General features: G+C 38.6%; 1 long non-coding RNA gene across 2 annotated transcripts in view; it reads left to right on the top strand.

The window, feature by feature from the left end:
- Positions 1-17,696, top strand: part of LOC104232815 (uncharacterized) — a 71,495-nt gene that overhangs the window by 34,288 nt on the left and 19,511 nt on the right. Inside the window, exon 3 of one of the 2 annotated variants that reach the window (XR_011407518.1) lies at positions 11,117-11,517. The exons of the other annotated variant lie outside the window; for it this stretch is intronic. This is a non-coding gene — a long non-coding RNA (uncharacterized lncRNA). Of the gene's footprint in view, positions 1-11,116; positions 11,518-17,696 lie in introns of those variants that run through there. 2 annotated transcript variants of the gene reach the window in all.

The following is a 17,696-nucleotide window of genomic DNA, read 5'->3' as shown; positions in this document are numbered from 1 at the left end:
TGGCTGCTTTGTTGCTGCTGCTCGATGCTTCTTCTTCTCCAGCTTCGCGCGGCCATGGTTGCTTTGTTGTTGCTGCTTCAGTTCTCGTCGTCGCCAAACACCCCTCCATCGAGCTTCGTCTATTGTTTAAGTTTGATTCGAGTGATTTTGGTGCAATACTTGTCTCCAGACAGATTTGCTTTCATTCAAGTTCTTCGTCATTTCGATCTGGTTAGTGGGTTTGAGTTTCATTTTGTCCGTATTTTTGTTTTGATATTCTCGGATCTAAAATCGTGATTCTTGTTTTGTTCGTGTTCATCGTTTAATTAATTAGTTTTTCAGTTTGTTCATGTGTTTTTATTAAAAGAAATCGTTACTTTAATTTTAATTTTATTAGATTCAAATTGAAATTTAATTAATTAGTTTTTCAGTTTGTTCATGTGTTTTATTTATTAAAAGAAATTGTCAGTTTAATTTTAATGTTATTAGATTCAAATTGAAATTTAATTAATTAGTTTTTCAGTTTGTTCATGTGTTTTATTTATTAAAAAAAGTTGTTAGTTTAATTTTAATGTTATTAGATTCAAATTGAAATTTAATTAATTATTTCTTCAGTTTGTTTCATGTATTTTTATGTATTTTTTTTAGAAATTTTTAATGTTGTTAGATTCAAGTTGAAATTCAATTAATTATTTCTTCTTCGGTTGTTTTTATTCGTTTAAAAGAATTTAGTTGTAATATAGAAATATGTCAGTTTAATCGCTTGATTGGTAAAATGCAGTATTTTAAGGGGTAAAATGGTAATTTCAGTAAGGGCGGAGGGGTATTTGTGGAATTAAAAATCTAAACAATTATTTATTTTGAGAGCTTTGTCCATTAAGATTAAATAATTTTTTTAATAATATTAAAATAGTACATGGTGGGGGACAAGACATAATGGTGGGGAATAATGCATTTGTTTAATATAAGCATGGGGAACAAGATATAATGGTGGGGAATAATGCAATTGTTTAATATAAGCATGAGGAATAAGATATAATGGGGGGATGATAATGTATTTGTTTAATATAATGAGGGACAAAACATTAGGTAGTGAGATTAAAAGGGGGATAAGTGGAAGATAGTGGGTTTCCTGTGATGTCGTGTTGCCCCAACACACAACCAAACGAATTCTCCAGGACCGTTAGATAAAGGATTAATGGCCTCCCCGGCTCAGGTGGAACCAACACAGGTGGATTGGATAAATATCCTTTGATCTGGTCAAATGCCTCCTGGCATTCTGCCGTCCATCCTATCGCGACATCTTTCTTCAGTAACCGAAAAATGGGTTCACAGGTTGCTGTGAGTTGAGCATAAATCTGCTGATGTAGTTCAACCTTTCCAACAGACTCATTACTTCTGTCTTGTTCTTCGGCGGTGGCAAATCTTGGATAGATTTGATCTTTGACGGGTCCAGTTCAATACCTCGCCGACTGACGATGAATCCCAACATCTTTCCAGATGGAACACCAAAGGCACATTTAGCCGGGTTAAGCTTAATATCATACCTTCTAAGTCTTTGAAAGAACTTCCTTAGGTCTGCTACATGGTTTTCCTGATGCTTAGACTTTATGATCACATCGCCCACGTACACCTCGATTTCTTTATGGATCATGTCATGAAACACGGTAGTCATTGCTCTCATGTACGTTGTCCCAATATTCTTCAAACCAAATGGCATTACCCGGTAGCAATAAGTTCCCCACGGCGTAATGAAGGCTGTCTTTTCCGCATCTTCCTCATCCATCAGAATTTGATGATACCCAGCATAGCAATCTACAAAAGATCCGAGCTCACGTCCGGCGCAATTGTCGATCAAGATATGGATGTTGGGTAAAGGAAAGTTGTCCTTTGGGTTTGCCCTGTTCAGATTGCAATAATCGACACATACCCTGATCTTCCCATCTTTCTTTGGCATCGGCACCACATTAGCCAACCAATCAGGATATCGAGTGACACGAATAACCTTTGCTTGCAGCTGTTTGGTTACTTCTTCTTTAATCTTCACACTCATATCCGTTTTGAACTTCCTCAACTTCTGCTTGACGGGAGGGCATGCCGGGTCAGTGGGCAATTTATGAACCACTAAATTTGTGCTTAACCCCGGCATGTCATCATATGACCATGCAAAAACATCTTTGAACTCAATAAGTGTTTTGATCAATTCTTCCCTGATATTTGGTGCAATGTGGATGCTTATTTTAGTTTCTCTGATATCGTCGGCATCCCCTAAATTGATGGCTTCTGTGTCATTTAAGTTGGGCTTGGATTTTCCTTCAAACTGGCTTAACTCCCTATTTATCTCCTCGAAGGCTTCATCCTCATCGTATTCCGATTCATTATCATAATCGACCTCTTGTATAGTTAGTTCAGAATCAGATTGATCTTTTAGACTAGGTTGAAGATCCGTTGTGCATGTCATGTCGTTAGAACCAGTATGAAAAGAACTGTTCAGAAAAAGACACGAAGGAAACAAAATTAAAAAAAAAACATATAAAGTAAGGCCTAATTTTTTTATATTGAATTATGGGATAACAAGGTTTCACACTTTGTTGAGCAGTAATAAAAATAAAAAGGAATCTGGATTACAACCCTGGAATAATCCAGAAAACAAAAGGAAAATCAGAGTCAACTACCACGACTCCCTCTGAGTAGGAAGAGGAGTAGCTGTCCAATTGTTGACATTGGCCCTAGGCCCCACAAACTGTATGTCTGCCTTACTGGAACCCTCTTCAGCTTCTATTGTGTTGACATCTGCGAACATTCTTTCTAAGCCCTCATCCAAATCTCCATCTGGCCCTATCAATGGTCCACGAATTTTCGGGACTGACGACCTTGTGACACCTGCTCTAACAAAAGATCTAGAGAGACGCGGAACTGGCTTGGGAAGAACCCAAACTTTCTTCTTGGGCAGTTGGTTTGAATCCCAATCCGAAAGTCTCTAAATTCTTGGGCAAAGAGACAGGTTGAACAATTCCCTGGAGCTCAGCCCCCAGACCTTTTTCCTGGCACGAACCCATTACTTAGCATCTCCGAAACTATCATGACGGTTGCGGAAGCTATCCTAGGGTGTGGAATGCTTTTACCCTCTGGAATCTTGTTTGCTGACACTGCATCAAAAATCTGGTAAACCCAGGGACCTTTGTCATCGTTGGTTTCTATGAATGGCACAATGGCACCTCCCATGGTGCACGCAGTGTCTTCCCCATGCAGCACGACATCTTGTCTGTCCCATTCAAACTTGACCATTTGATGCAATGTGGATGGCACTGCTTTGGCCGCGTGGATCCACGGTCGTCCCAACAAAAGGTTATAAGATACCGCGACATCCAATACCTGGAACTCTATAGTAAACTCGACCGGGCCGATGGTCAACTCGAGTATAATATCCCCCACGGTGTCTGTTCCACTTCCGTCAAATCCTCGGACGCAAACGCTGTTCTTGTGGATTCTATCATGGTCAATCTTCAACTGGTTTAGTGTGGATAATGGACAAATATTGGCACTTGAACCGTTATCCACCAACGCTCGAGTAACTGCCGAATCTTCACATTTGATAGTCAAGTAGAGAGCTTTATTATGTTCTGTGCCCTCCACTGGCAAATCGTCATCAGAGAACGTTACCCTGTTTACCTCAAAAAATTTGTTGGCAATCGTTTCAAGGTGGTTCACTGAAATTTCATTGGGCACATGAGCTTCATTTAGTATCTTCATCAGGGCCCGGCGATGCTCGTCCGAATGGATCAATAGTGATAACAACGAGATCTGGGCCGGTGTTTTCTTCAATTGTTCAACAACGGAGTAATCCTGCACTTTCATCTTTTTCAGGAATTTCTCCGCCTCTTCTTCTAACACGGGTTTCTTTGTTACTGCTGGGTTGGACCTTCTCAACCCCACGGGAGTAAAACACCGTCCCGATCGAGTCAGTCCCTGTGCCTCACAACTATCCTCCTCCACTTACTTTCCCTTGTACATTACCACTGCCTTTTCATACTTCCAAGGCACTGCCTTGCTATCAATCACTAGCAATTGGACTACCGGCTTTATGATGACCGGTTCACAACAACTACGGGTGCAGATGATGCTCCCGATACTACCAACTTGGCTGGCTCTGGTTTCTTTGTAGCGGTGGATGGATTCTTCCCTAATATCACCACTGGCTTGACATCTTCCCCCTTCAACTGTACCCTTGCTTCCCCACCGATCGATTTTTCTTTCGGAGTGGCACGGATCATCATCACTGTCTGTGAGGGTTTCTTTGGCTCCCCTCCTTCGTGCACAAGCTCGATCATGTGGGCTTCGTGGTGCTTTGGCAATGGGTTCTGGTTAATGTTGGGTGCCTCCGGTGCCTGTACCTCGATCTTGTTGGTATCAATAAGATCTTGTATCGCATGTTTCACCCTCCAACATTTCTCGGTTTCATGTCTGGGAGCACCCGAACAATATTCACATCTTACCGAGTGATCCATATTTTGGGGTAAGGGATTTGGCAACCTAGGCTCAACAGGATTTAATAAACTCAACTGCCTTAATTTGTGGAACAAGGCAGTATAAATTTCTCCCAACTCAGTAAAGGTTCTTTGCTTCTGCAGTCTTTCATTTCTGGAAGCCGGATTTCCCCTGAAACCCATCCCTGGAGGGTTCCTGTAGGCTCTTGGTGGTGGATAGGTGTTTTGTGGTGGTGGGTAGGTATTATGTGGAGGTGAGTATGTATTGTGGGGAGCTGGCGCGCGCCATTGCGGGCGAGCCGGGGGTTGAGTGTATGTCTGGGCTTGATGGACGGAAAAATGTTGTTCTTGTGGTGGGTAGTAGGGTTGTGGAAGGTAATTTGGAATGTGTGGGTAGTTTAGATGATGGGGTCTGGGTTGGTAATGAGGGGAAGGACCTCTAGATCTGGACCAATTGCTTGCCTCTATTGTCGTGACCTCCTCTCTCATTTTCTTTCCGAGCGCACCTCTCGTGCCGCTGTGAATGGCCTGAGTCGTTGCCTTAATTGCCGAGTAACTCAGGATCTTATTGGAGTTAAGTCCCTCTTCTATCATACCTCCCATTTTCACCACTTCATTGAAGGATTTGCCAACTGACGTCACCAAGTGACCGAAGTAAGTCGGCTCTAGAGTTTGTAGAAAGTAATCTACCATTTCTCCCTCTCTCATTGGGGGATCAACTCTGGCTGCCTGTTCTCTCCATCGGAACCAAATTCCCGAAAGCTCTCTCCGGGTTTCTTCTCAAGCTTTAGCAATGTGAGACGGTCTGGGACTATCTCAAGGTTGTATTGGAAGTGTCCTGCGAAAGCCTGTGCCAGATCATCCCAAGTGTACCAACTGCTCGGATCTTGTCTTGTATACCACTCTAATGCCGACCCGCTCAAACTCTGGCCAAAGTAAGCTATGAGTAGCTCATTTTTGCCCCCTGCTCCCCTCATTTTGCTACAAAAGCCCCGTAGATGTGCCATAGGATAGCCATGCCCTTCGTATAAATCGAATTTGGGCATCTTGAACCCTGCTGGTAATTGGACGTCAGGGAAAGGGCATAGATCCTTGTAAGCCACGCTGACCTGGTTGCCTAACCCGTGCATGTTCCTGAAGGACTGCTTCAGGCTTTTAAATTTCCGCATCACCTCGTCCTGCTCTGGGCTCTTAGCCGGCTTTTCAATCTCCGTCGGGACCTCAAAGTGGGGATTATAGGTATGTGGCTCGGGTGCTTTGAATGTGAGTTTAGGGGGGTAATATTGCGTATCATGAGCCTGAAACAATGGCTCGCTAGACGATCTGTGCAATGGGGCTGGGGCGGGCGCCACAAAGACGGGAACATTTGGTGGAGGAGGATTCTAATTGGGTGGTGGAGCTTGGGGATCATAGGCCTCTCTTCCTTGATAGTAGTGATGGCTTGGGTAACTCGTTGAAGGACCGGGAGAGGGGTATTCTGACGTGTGTCCTGGTTGGAGAGTAGGAGTAACAGGTAATTCATGCCCCTTTTGGGCTCTAGCTAAGGCTATCTGCATTTCATTCATTTCCAGCCTCATCTTTTCCATTTTTTCTATGGCTTCCTTCAGCATCTGATTTGCCATTTTTTCTGACTCAACACTGTTGTCTGAACCAGTCATGCTTTCTGGTATGGGCCCTTTTGATCTTGTTTGATAATGGTACGGTGCCAGTACGCTTTAACAAACTAACTGATATTGATTGGAAAAACAACAAACTTATTAGTGTTAGAATCTTAATAGATATTGTAATTGCACGTTGGGGGATGCCATGTTCTTAGGCAGTTAACCATTTCTAACATGCTTTTGCTCTGACCGCATGCATCATCCCAGCTTATTTTATTTGTACCTCTTTCGAGTGTTTCAGGGACCTTTCTTTTCTTCTTCTCTCTTTTTTTTTCCTTTTTTAATTACGGTCGAATCCTATAGAGATTGCCTACGTATCGTGACCCCGCACGAATCAAACCAGGCGTAGTTCGTGCATCAGTAAAATAAAGACCCAATTTTACATTTTATTACCCAAATATGCTATTACAAACTGTTATTTGAAAGAAAACAAACGAAATACAGACTCCACACTATTAACAATGTTTGAAGAGAAAATAGGGGTATACAACACACTCTGAAAAACAAACAAGTGCAGACTTGAACTAGGGATACATTAAAGCCTTGAATTTTGGTGCCCGCGAGGCATCGTTCGGCCTTTCCGCGGGCTTTGGTGTAAGACCCCTTTGTAAGTTTTTCAACTCATTCATGATCCGGTGGACGTAGCCCATGATGGAAGCAAGAAGGGTATCACGAGGTATTTGCTCACATGCTAGGCATCTCATGTAGATGTAGTGCCCAATCTCATCAATCCTACCTCGGATGTTATCCCTTTCCCCTAACAGTTGCTCTATTCGCCGGTTTTTTAGTCCCAATACTTGAGCATTGTCGGCGAGTCGATCCTGAAACCTCTCCATTTTTTCTTCCATTCTGGCCATCACATCATAACAGTGCCTTCTGTCTGCTTGGGCATCTCGGACTTGTTTAAAGATCCGCTCCTGAAGAGTGGAGTTTGTTTCTCTTAATAGTCCAATGCTTACAAGTCTTCTCGGCTTTTGCTGACTTGATTTCTCAACTCTGCTATCAACCTTTCATCGGAGCGACGTTTCTGTCGGTCGTTGTTACTCTTACTGACTTGGCGAATTCGGGCTTTTAGTGCCTGGTTTTCTTTGGTTAATTTGTTCTTTTCACCCTGCTCCGAGGTAACTTGCACGCTGTTCTCAAATTTAAGCCTTTCAAGTTGTTGCTTCAGCTTCCCGATTTCAGCCCGGTAACCTTCTTCTCTCGCCAACCAACCCCATTGTTCCTGCGAATCATCCGTAAATTGTTGGACGTGAGCTCTTTTGGCAGGCCTCTGACGAATCTGGAACCTTTTCCCGAACCAAACATCGTATTTTGGGTCTACCTCACCCTTAGCCAGCTCTCGAACCATAGTCTTGGGTTCAAGGAATCTACATTCGTGCCACAACTTTCTAATTTTTCCTTCGGGGAACACGACTCCTGGACTCAACTCAATGGCGTGCTTGCTTAGATCCTCATCAGTGGGAATTACCTGAAATCTTCCTAGTTGGCGCAATACCCGATGAGGAGCATATGGTTGGATACTGCGAACTCCCATCAAAAGAATATGACATTCCTCGGCCGCCATGTATATTACCTCAGTATCAGGCAACCACCTAAATGCCCATTCAATTTGGTCGGCTGTTGTTGTCCTTAATCGTGCAAGCCACGCTTCGACACCTTCAGGGAATACAACGCCTATCATCCATTTCTCAAAACCACTGATACAATTTTGTTCAGTCAGCCCGTAATTCATGTATCCTACTTGGTGACAGAGGTGTTCTTGCATCCACAACTGGAGTAACAGATTGCATCCTTGGAAGAAATTGTCTCCTTCTCGGCATATAGTTAAAGCTCGGTAGATTTCGGACAAAACCAAAGGGACCACAGTACTATTAGTTTTCTTGATTGCAACATCAACCATCCCTACAAGGCCTATCTCTATTTTCTTATCTTTGCGGGGACAAACCACGATTCCCAGGAATGCTGTTATGAATGCCAAAGTACGTCTCGCCTCCCACTTGTTCCTGTTCCCAGCATGAGTTAGTCCGAGGTTCAGCTCTTCAAAACCCTGAGGAGTACCATACCGTTGATACAAGAATTGGAGAGCGCAGCATCCTCTCGACAAATCATCATTTTGCACCTTCCGGCTAATGTTTAGCAAATCCAAAAACCCGTGCGGAGATACCGGTCTTGGTGAAAGCAAATATTGTCCCCTTAATTTCCCATTCAATCCCGCATATCCGGCGATTTCCTCTAGTGTAGGTGAAAGTTCAAAGTCAACAAAACGGAATACATTGCGGGTTGGGTCCCAGAACGGTATTAGAGCCTCGAGGATATCTGTCCTCGGCTTGATATTCAACAGATTGACAAAACCTCCTAAAATTCTTCCCACTATCTCTTTACTATCGTCTTTCAGATCATTCCACCACATGTGGAGTTGTAGAGGGGCCTCGCTAAAGACTGAGAACGGTTCATTGTGATTTGTGCTCATCCTACACATTTATTAATGTGATTAAACAAAAGAAAATTTATTTGACTAAAATGATTTGATCATTTATCCTAAAAAAACAGATCTTTCGAACACGGCCTTTAAGCACTTCAGGGACGAAGATTTTAAAGTTGTGCGAGTTAACCAATAAATAATAATAAAAAAATGACAGAAGTGGCCGTTTATACAAAGTCAGCCTTCCGGCGTTCCTTTTGGGAACATTCGGCTATTTTTGATAAAAACGGCATCACCCGACTCTATGACGAAAAATAAAAATTTTAACACACATTTTTTTTGGGCTATTTTTACAAAAATGGGAAGTTGGACCCGACGAGGGTTGCCTACGTATCTCACACCCTGTGATAATCAAACCGGCGTAGTTCGCCCATAAACTGAACTTTGTAAACAATATTTCTGTCTTTCCAAATAAATCAAACTTAAAAAAAAATCAAAATTTTGGCAGGGTTTGACACTACTTGCCATTGTTTTTTTTTTTATTTATTTTTTTTTGTTTAAAATAAGTAGTTATCTCCATATACTGCTATATACTCCTTTTTCGTTTTTTTTTTCTTTTTTTTTTCAAAAAATGTTTTTGCAAAAATTCCCTATTTCAGAAGCCGGTCAACATGCAGATGAGGCAAATAAATGTGCAAAACAAACAAGATGCAACAGGATGATCTTTTTTCATTTCAGGTTGCTTGTCCTAGACGGACCCAACCCCTGTGTTGAGTCCCCTCAGCCAAATGCAAAATGATGCAAATAAACGTTCCTACTAGGGATCCGGCATGAAGTCAAGTTATTCTAGGTTCAGAACCTGGGTGTTTGTTCTAGACCTGGCTTACCCGAGCGGACAGCTCGAGCCGAGGGGGAGGCAGCAATCCGGGAATACAGAAGCTTCGCCGGCTTTGCAACTTATCCAAACCTCGTTCTAAATTGGGATTTGACACTATACAGAAAAGAAGTCGTACGAAGTACACCCTTCTTCATGATTTAGAAGACTCAGAGAGGAGATGGGTTTCGGCACAGTTTATATACAGTTCACAAAATATCAAAGCGGTAAAAGCAGTTAGTTAGCACATTATGCACAGATCATGTAACAAAATCAGATAAAACCAAATATAACAATTTATCTAAGCTCGAATTTCTAACCCTGAACCAGTGGTTCTGGGTTCAATCCCCAGCAGAGTCGTCAGAGCTGTCACACCTCCTTTTTCCGTCCCCGCAAGGGGTGAAAGAGTTTTTCCAATTAAAGGACAATCGAAACGGGATTTATTTATTTATTCAGAGTCGCCACTTGGGATATTTAAGGTGTCTCAATTCACCAATTTAATACCGTATCGAGGAAAAGAATGACTCTGTATTACAGTTTGCGAACCAGAAATCCGGATAAGGAATTCCGTTAACCCGGGAGAAGGTGTTAGGCATTCCCGAGTTCCGTGGTTCTAGCACGGTCGCTCAACTGTCATATTCGGTTTGTTTATCTGATTTTATACAATTATGAGCTCATGTGCAAATTTTTAACTCTTTACCGCTTTTATTATTATATTTTTAAAAGAATGTGAACATCGTTTAAAAACATGTCTTTGGATTGCGTCACATGAAATGCACCCGCGATCCGGAACGTATTTTTATTCAATGTTTTGGGATTTGGATTTGGGTCGCATGAAATGCACACCCGAGTTTAAGAAGGTAAGATTATTAAAATGCGCGCCTAAAGCGATTAACGTATTATTATTTTTGGTTAAGGCCGTGGAATTTTGCTAAACGGCTCATCCCGAAGTCTAAGTAATTTTAATTAAACATTTATCGAGGGCCCCGTAATTTGTGGGTTTTATTGGCGAGGCTCATCTCATTTATTTTAAAAGGATAATCCTAAAGTGCCTACATTTTTTCTATTGAAATTGTCTCTACAAAATGAAAGAAAAAAGGTCTTAATTTATTTACATGCCTGAGTTGTTATAATTGGGTTTCGAATATGATTCATAAATTCTGAAAATAATGCAAGCAGGGCTGTCTGTTGCCAATGCGGGCCCAGGCTCAACCTGTATGGCATAAACTAGACCTGGGTCATCTTATTCACATGTTACTACCTAGTTACATTATACTAGGCATGTTCACATTTTGTCAAATTAAAAAAAAAAACTTAGCAATCTGATTTTAATTCTAAACCATTTACATGCTGAAATTAACCAATAGTATTTAACTAAACCACATTCCTACAAGTTCCTAAATGGTCTATTCGTTTGATGAACTAACGTGCTTTTTGAGACATGGTAATCATCCAACAATAACAAATTAACTAGACGGAGTTACTACACCATTTATTTATTTTTAGGCAATATATAGATAGTTCGTCCGTTAAACTATCGTCAGATGTTCCACTATATATTTTAAACAGCTACATGATTCTGATTAGAGTAAGCTAAATAATTTATATATAAAAATAAAATTCAGAATATAATTAAAATAAATTCAGAACTTCAACTCTTCATTTTTCGTATTCATGCTTCATGTTTCAGTTTACAATAACTAGTGTGTCAGTTGTGTACCTGATATTGGAAGCAAAAGAAAAGGGAGATCAGCAGAAATTGAGTAGCATACAACAACAGCGACACCCAGTAACCAGCAACAACCAGCAATGAGAAACTAGTGACGGATTTTAAAACTCAAGATAAAAATCCAGAAACACCAACAACAATCAACGGACCGAAGCAAAGGGAATTTTTTTTAGATTTGAAAGACTAGTTAATGTTTAACCCTTAATTTCTGAATCCGTATATCAGAATATTTAGATTGTATATCAGGTGTATACTACTCACTCTTTTAATTTCCAGAATGTTTTTATTTGTATTTTTTGGAAGTTTTAATATTTTTGGAATTTTTCTCTCTCTTCAATATTAAGCTCTCTCCTTTTTTCCTCTATCTTCTTTTCTGTCCTCCCCCTTTAAAACTGTCCAAGTCCCCCTATTTATTACCATCTTTCAGCAATTTTTAAAAATTAAAACCCACTATCTTCCACTCATCCCTCTTTTAATCCCTACTACCTATTGTTTTGTCCCCCATTATATTAAACAAATACATTATCCTTCCCCCATTATATCTTGTTCCCCATGCTTATATTAAACAATTGCATTATTCCCCACCATTATATCTTGTTCCACATGCTTATATTAAACAAATGCATTATTCCCCATCATTATGTCTTGTCCCCCACCATGTACTATTTTAATATTATTAAAAAAAATTATTTAATCTTAATGGACAAAGCACTCAAAATAAATAATTGTTCAGATTTTTAATTCCAAAAATACCCCTCCGCCCTTACTGAAATTACCATTTTACCCCTGAAAATACTGCATTTTACCAATCTAACTCGTCAACTATAACCAATTCAGCTTATCAATTCTAACCAAAAATATAGCAGCTATAACCAATTCCTAATCAAATTTTATGAACAAATTCAAACTAAATGATGAACAACAAAGAAACAACTTGAATTATTTTGACTGAACAATGTTTTTTTTAAACAACAAACCTATTTTCAGATTCACCAACAATAACAAACAAATATATTCAAAGTATGAGCTCAAATTCAAATTAAACTTAAACAAAATAAATAAACAGATTCAAATCACTAAACTCAAATAATCAATTGATCTTCAAATTAAATCCAACAAAATTACAACAAAGATACATGATTCAAACTAAATCAAAATTAAAAACCAAAACATAAACTCACATTAAATCACTAGATTAAAAACGAACTTCAAACAGAAAATGAAAATGAATTAAATCTATATTAAACAACAAACATGGATGATTCAAGCGACTAAACTAACATATTTCTATATTTCAACTAAATTCTTTTAAACGAATAAAAATAACCGAAGAAGAAATAATTAATTGAATTTCAACTTGAATCTAACAACATTAAAAATTTCTAAAAAAATACATAAAAATACATGAAACAAACTGAAGAAATAATTAATTAAATTTCAATTTGAATCTAATAACATTAAAATTAGACTAACAATTTCTTTTAATAAATAAAAACACATGAACAAACTGAAAAACTAATTAATTAAATTTCAATTTGAATCTAATAACATTAAAATTAAACTAACAATTTCTTTTAATAAATAAAACACATGAACAAACTGAAAAACTAATTAATTAAACGATGAACACGAACAAAACAAGAATCAAACATTTACCGATTTTAGATCCGAGAATATCAAAACAAAATACAGACAAAATGAAACTCAAACCCACTAACCGGATCGAAACGACGAAGAACTTAAATGACAAAAAATCTGTCCGGAAACGATTATCGCACCAAAACAATTTCTACGACGAAGACGACCACGAACGGACGATCGAAGAACTGAAGAAGAAAGCAGCAGACAACAGCAGTGACGGAGCAGCAGTAGCGACGAGGTGGAGCTGGGTTTCGACGAAGAAGAAGCAGCAGCGTCCATGGCGACGTGAAGCTGGCAGTAGCAGCACGATGGAGCAGCAGCGACGCAGCAGTGAAGGATGAAGAACGCAGCAGTAGCAGTGTCGGAGAAGAAGAAGGAGACGCGCAACAGGGAGCTTGACGAGCTCGTCAATGGCGGAGCTTGGCAGGGTGGTCGACAGACTGCTGTGGTTGGGCGAGTGAGCTGGTGTTCAGAAGAAGAAGAAGAAGAAGGAGGGCAGTCCATGGACGAGCTAGAGCTCGCCATGGAGAAAACAAAGCAGCAAGGGGCAGCCATGGGAGCTTGACCTCGAGGGTGGTCGTTCATGGCGAAGCTTCGAGGGTGGTCGTCCATGGCTGGTCGTTCAGCTGAGGAAGACGGATGACGGGGCTGGTAAAGGCGATGGGGAAGGCAGCCATGGGAGTGTAGTCTGAAAGCTTGAAGAAAGAGAGCAAGAGAGGGGCGGGTTTTTTTTCAACAGTGAATGCTTTAGGGTTTTGTTTTTTTGAAATGAAAGATAGGGAAATAGGGGTGTTGGGTCTTTGGGGTTATGGACTGGGTCGACCCGGTTTGGAATGGACCGGATCGTAGAGGAAGGTTGGGTATATTTGGGCCTGTGGTTCAAAATTGAAGAAGAGGCCTAATTCCGATTTTCTTTTATATTCTTGCTCTCTTTTCTTTTACTTCCTAATTAATAAAACTAAAATTCTAAATTAACTTATAAACTAAATTAACTTATAAAAAATACTAATTAATTCCAAATAACTATTATCGCACATTTAAATAGCAATTAACGATAAAATCGCACAATTTAGACGTTAAATGCTAAAAATGCAACGTACATTATTTTTTTATGATTTTCTCATTTTTGTAAAACAAACTTAAATAAATACTAAATGAAAATGCGACATATTTTATATTTTTATTAATTTAAACAAATAAACATGCACAGACAAAAATACAAATAATTATACAAAAATACCACAAAAATTCAAAAATTGCACACCAAGGAAAAATCGTTTTATTTTGAATTTTTTGGGAGTAATTCTTTCATAGGGCAAAAATCACATGCTCACACCTAATCAAAATGAAACTTTGTTCCTACATAAATGATCTCTTCCTTTCAGGATATAATTCTTGCTTTAATTTTGAAGTGTGAAAAAATGGATATTAGGTCTAATTTAATCCCAAAAGCTAGCTCATGATGGGAAGATTTCCAAGACCATATAAGGAGATTAACACCTATTTAGGATACTAAGGGTGAAATTAAAAAATAACTAGATTTACAAGTGGTAATTGAAAAATAGTCACAATTTCAAAAGTATCGAAATTTAGCCACTTTTCATGTAAAGATAAATTTGAACGAAAACATTATTCAAAATTCGGAAAATATTCCAGCATAATATACTAGAGTTCCAGTATAATATACTGGTTTAGCATAATATGCTAGAAGTTCATACACATATGCTCCATCTCCAGTATATTATGTTAGAACTTTCCGTGTGTTGGAGTTCCATCATAATATGCTAGAAGTTCATACAGATGCTATGTTGGTCGGACTCTCCGAAAATATAGCCGGGTGCGTGTCGGATTCTCCAAAAGCAGTGCATTTTTGGAGAATCCGACACGGGTGCGACAGTATTTTGGAGAGTCCGCGCAACATAGTACACAGGTGCACCAATCTCCAGTATATTATGCTGGAACTTTCCGTGTTGTAGCAAAATAGTGTCTATTTTTCAATGGATTTGCAAATGCTGGCTATTTTTCAATGATCAATCCGAAAACTGGCTAGCCCGTGCTATTTCCACAGATACTAATGTGGGACTTAACACCCCCTCGCACGCTAGGACTGGACAATTGAAGCGCGTGCAACACAACAACATGGATAGATGAGTTTGAATTTGATACCATGTTAGAAATGAACCTTGGGTCTAACCCAACTCTAAAAGTTAGCTCATGAAGGGGAATTATCCCAGACCACAATAAGGAGGCCACAACTGACTTCGTCAAGGTTTAGACTAGAAAAATGTCCAACTAAGAAACTCATTCAGTTGATGAACCTAGAAGGATTACCATACTTGAGAAACTAAGATCTCACTGGTTTATCATGTATATGAAATTTTTATATATGGCCTTACCCATCCACATTAGGGCTAATATTTCTGCGAATAACCACAAATTTGATGCTAAACAGGTCACATGCTTATAGCTAAAGCAAAAAACAACCTTTATAAACATCATAAAGCTTCTTGATTCTCATAAAACTATGAAAGAGGTAAAGGGTAGCCCGGTGCACAAAGCATCCCGTGTTTACGTAGGGTCCGGCGAAGGTCCGCCCCTCAAGGGTGTGATGTAGATAGTCTAACCTAATGCAAGCATTAGTGGTTGTTTCCACGGCTCGAACCTGTACCTATAGGTCATATGGAGACAACTTTACCGTTGCAAGAGGTAGTTTTTTTATATATGATTGACAGTTACCTCTATCTGTCTCTTCTCCCAAAAAATGGTTTAAGAAATTATTTACTAAATCATCCATCCCTTTTTAGTGCATAACTTGTAAAGTAATTTATCCAAAAAAAAAAAAAAAGTTCACGGAGTAACTAACCAGATTATGGCATGAAAAAAGATAAATAGAAACTTGATCATACAAAAGTTTCACAAATATAAAATGGATATACTCTTCTTCTTTTTTGGCTAGCTTAAAGTTTGTTCTATTTTATGAACTTTAATATCATTTTTTAAGTAATTAACTTGCTTAGTGAGCAAATTTATCTTAAAGATTGTTTGTGATTTAATATAATCACTTTCTTCTTTAGAGATAGGATTTAGGTAAGGAAATCTTATTTTTTTTCCTAATATTGTGGTGTAAAGTGCACTTAAGTCATCGTATGTTTTTAAGGTATGAAAGGCTAAACTTTCATATTGTCTTTAAGGTTAATTAAAATCTTGTTATCAGTTTCATGCTATAGATCTTAATTGTCCTATACTGTTCATTCCAGTATACGTTTGTCATTTATCTTCGTTATATCTTCATGATCTTATTCTCTAGTGTGAGTCTAAGTTTCCAGTTTATAGTGTGAGGGTCTCTGAGAGAGAGTTAGTTGAACCCTATTAAGTTGCTGTCAGTTGCCGTCGTCGTTATAGGATAGGAGAGCCGCAGTTAGACAGGATACAACAGGACAGAGTGAACACGTTCAACTCCCAACCCCCAAGATAACTTAGAACTGAAAACACTGCTAAGATAACTTAAGAACTAGATCATATAGAAAAAAAAAGATAAACAATAAACAATATACTGTTAAGAACAATAGAGAACTATTAAGATAAATAGTCTTGAATTAAGATAACAAAGAGAATAAAAACCTTAAGGACAATTTACCTCTCCCTTAACTTTCAAAAAGGTCTTAAAACAACTTAATAATGAAACATAGAACTTTTCATTATATAAGATTCTTTAATAATCAAAAATGGAGATCTCTGAAACATCTCCGAAACACAAATAGAAAGATAGATTGTGTTGAACACAATATTAGAGTTTGCAAATCTATATTCAGGAATAATAACTTGCGAAATAAAGCTTTATTAACAATAGAAAGAGAGATTGATTTTTATAGAGATAATCTTGAGAATCATCAACATCAAAAAAGAATAATTTTGAAAAATATAAAAACAGTAACTATATGTATCAACAGGTACACATCTCAGTATTAGAATGATTAGTTTTGAAAAGAATAAAATTCTAAATAGCGCTAATATCTCGACAGTAACTAATATTGCCAAAATAGAAAATGATTTACAAAGTTGGAGTATTCCTAGAGAATCCTTTAATACTATATATCATACCGGCAAGTTTGATTTTATTAAAAACTATAACATCAAAACTTGTGAATCAACAATTGCTATTAATAACTTAATTCAAACGATTAAGTTATTAGCAGCACATGATATACAACAGTACATGAGAAAATATAATTTCCTCCATATCGGACTGGTCCAAGTAGCTGTCAAACCTTTTATACAGACTAGGTTTAGACACACCTCTCTGTTTATTATTACTAAGAGATGATAGACTGTTAGTTCGATGGACAAGAGGGGTTGCTCTGATGGTAAGCAACCCCCACTTCCAACCGAGAGGTTGTGAGTTCGAGTCTCCCCAAGAGCAAGGTGGGATGTTCTTGGAGGGAAGAATGTCGGGGGTCTATTTGGAAACAGTCTCTCTACCCTAGGGTAGGGGTAAGGTCTGCGTACACACTACCCCCCCAGACCCCACTAAGTAGGATTATACTGGGTTGTTGTTGTTGTTGTTGTAGATGATAGACTGTTAAATTTTGACGATTGATTATTAGGAGTCCTACAAAGTAACTTAGCCCAGGGCCCAGTTTACTTTAATTGATATCCAAATTATTCGGTTGATATAAATGACCAGAGTATTTTAGATAATCTGACTCTTAATATTAAAACAAAAAACATGAATAGTAAAATTAACACAAGAGAGATAACAGTAATATACAGAGTGTATTACAGGCTAATGAAAACTACTTTAGCTCCAAAAGCTAAGATTGAAAGTAGTAAAGGAGTTACTATGCTCATGGAAGCAAATCAAGAACATAGTAATATCTTCGTCCCTAGCCGATGGGATGAG

The sequence above is a fragment of the Nicotiana sylvestris genome, chromosome 5 (assembly GCF_000393655.2).
Source record: "Nicotiana sylvestris chromosome 5, ASM39365v2, whole genome shotgun sequence".
NCBI classification, from domain to species: Eukaryota; Viridiplantae; Streptophyta; class Magnoliopsida; order Solanales; family Solanaceae; genus Nicotiana; species Nicotiana sylvestris.
The sequence above is the reverse complement of the archived record's forward strand: the minus strand, read 5'-3'. Positions and strand labels throughout refer to the sequence as shown.